The following is a 2,967-nucleotide window of genomic DNA, read 5'->3' as shown; positions in this document are numbered from 1 at the left end:
AGCCGTATTCTTCGCTGTCGATCATGTTCTTGGTCTTAATCAGTGGGATTTGAACTTCGTGCGGTAATTGCGCCGCGCCGTGAAACAGGTCCAACCGGATCCCAGCTGGGATCATAAAGTCGGTCCCGAGTACCACGTCGACGCCTGCACTATGCGCCATTACCCACATCTCGAGCTCGTACACCATCTCCCATCCGAGCGTAATCTTGACGCACGCTCGCCGCGTCATAGACACCTTGCCTTCGTTAATACCTTGAATGTCAATGCGGCGTCCGTGATACAGGTACATCTCGGAGTCGCAACTTCTTGGCAAAGGCGTCAGTGATCACACTAACGTTCGCTCCTGTGTCGAGGAGGATCCTCGTTCGCTGGTCGCTCACAGCGCCTTGCACCAGAGCTCTCATTCTGATCCGTCGGTCGAATTTCATGGCCGACCACCACCCCTGTCTCTCGCCAGGGTTTAACTTCATCATCTTGGAGTGACCCTTGGGCTCGTCTCGCGCTGTACTCGAAACCAAGCCGCACGAACCCTCGCTGGTGCCCTCATCAGTATCAGCACACTACACTCTCTCTCCAACACCTCCACCGAGGATTCTACTCCTCTCCTCTTCATTTTCCGTCGCGTTCACACTTGTTACGTATTTATCAGGCCATTCACTCTGCCCCATGAAAGCAAAGATACACTCTGCTTCCATTGAAGGCTACGTTAGCTGTGGCAGCCCGATAGGGACCAACCCAGTTGTAGTTGGCGGGCTGCCTAGTTTAAATGACGTTCTTGAACGACGGCCTTGAGCTCTGGCGGGAGTTCCTCCTTCGTGCCTTTGGTGCGCACAAATTTGGCAAGGTCTTGGAAGTTGCGGAAAAGTTCGCATTGTCCAGCATCGTGGAGTTGTTTGCAGAGCTTGCATCGCTTGTTACAGTAGTGGGCGGAGTGACTCATGCCACCGCACACCGCGCATGGTCCGTACTGTGGGCGTCGGTTGTCGCGGTTGAAGTCACGTCGACCGCGTTGGTCCTGATTGAACCCACGGTCACCACCTCGGCGATCTTGATTGAAGTTATTATCGCGATCAGGCATGTTTCCACGTGGTTGACGGTTGCCTGAACGTGCGTAGGTGCCTTCAGCAGCTGCACGACGCTCATTTTCGTTAGCCGCGGCGAGGTATCGGTCGTTTTCGTCCAATGAGAAATCACCGTCCGTATTATCAGGCTGAAAGTCGTTGTACTCATCTTGGACATCGTCGTAAGCGTTCGGATCTTCGTTTGAATACTCGATGCCTCCCTGAGCAGCTTCACGACCTTCTAATTCAGTTAGTAGGTCGTCCACCGTGGCTTCAATGAGTGTCACTCTTGGTTTGATGCGGTTGTCATCGCGGCGACGGTCATCACGCCGGTTGTTGCGGGCGTACCCATCGTCGCGTCGCGTATCACGACTCTTGGAGTATCGGTACTCACTGTCACGCTTGGCCATTCTCTCCTTGCCCTTGAGAACATCTTCGATGATCTCTTCGAGCTCGTGAATGTCGGCGACTCGAGCGTGGTAGAGACTCTCCGCTAGCTTGTCATCGTCGCATGTTGCCAGGAATTGCTGTACGTGTTCTTTCGCGTCGCGACCACTCTTTTCAAAGTGTAGACGGGCGGTCCGAGCGTAGCCATTCAGCCTGTTTATGTAGTCGCACAGATGTTCATTACGTTCCCGCTTGGCGGAGTAGTAACGCGACAGTGCCGTCTGCGTGAACTGCGAGCAGTAGTAGCGGATAAACGCATCGCTCAACAGCTTCCACTTGCGCTTCGTCTTCTTCGGAAGTTGACGGAACCAATGAATGGCTCCGTCCCGGAGACTTAGCTCAAATCGAATGCACCATTTATCGGCATCTGTGTGGGTTCCAGTCATTTCATAGACGAACCCACGGAGCCACTGCATACAGTTCTCGCTCTTGTTGCGAGAGCCTGAGAACGGCGTGATGCGATCCAGCGGTCGGTGCGAAGCCATTTCAATCCTCGGTGTCGGGTCTACGTCGTTCAGCGTCGCTAGCTCATTCATCTGACGCATCAACTCGAGTTGAGGATCTTCCTCGTCGAATGTACGCACCAAAATGTCATCATCACTGGACGAACCATCGCTGTCGACTTGACGACGTCCGGCCCCACCTTTGGGGGCTCGCGCACCGCCTCGGCGACCGAACGAACTCTCGTTACTTGCGTAAATACGTTGCATACGGCTCTCCGAACGTGGCGTAACCATGTGCGAGTCTTGAAAGTACGGTGAAGCTTCGGTAGTGCCAAAGGCACCACGCTCAGCTCCACGCTTGGTCGGAGGAGTACGAACGAGTCGTTGGGGCGTCGGCGGCAGTGGAATCTTAGACGGATCTTCATCTTGAATCATCGGTCGACTCACAGGCTGCTTTCCGGCATTGATGCCAACAGCGCCAAACGCCTTCCGAAGCTTCTTCTTCCATTTCTGGAGAGCAGCTCCGGCTTCATGTGGACTCCAATCCTGGAGCGGCATCGTCGATGGGTACGTCTCGTTCTCGAACCCCAGCGACAACAGTAGCGAAACTGAATCCTCGGCAACTTGACTAGTCGAAACCGAGTTGACTGGGTATTGAAGTTCCTGCGCAAGCGCAGGCCAGTCGGCCTTTTTCTTGGGGATGGGCTTGAACAGCTGCATCCACTCATCATTCTGCATCAGCGCTTGTACGCGGTCGAACACGCGCTTGGCGGCTGGTGTATCACCGTTGATAGGTGGGCGAGGTGCCTTCAGCAGTGCTGAATGCTTTGCACTCGCCACCGAAGGTTTAGAACCCTCGGTCCCATCATCATAATCATCATAGGCCGGTTCCGGTCCCGCAACATCATCTAGCTCGTCGGCGAGGTTCCTCGAAAGGGAACTTGGTCGGCTCGCTCAGCCCCGATGATAAGCGTGGGCCGTCTCCGGCGTCGCTGCCGCTGGCTCTAAGAGCCGGC

This window comes from Phytophthora infestans, genomic scaffold, assembly GCF_000142945.1.
Source record: "Phytophthora infestans T30-4 supercont1.19 genomic scaffold, whole genome shotgun sequence".
NCBI lineage: Eukaryota > Oomycota > Peronosporomycetes > Peronosporales > Peronosporaceae > Phytophthora > Phytophthora infestans.
The sequence above is the reverse complement of the archived record's forward strand: the minus strand, read 5'-3'. Positions refer to the sequence as shown.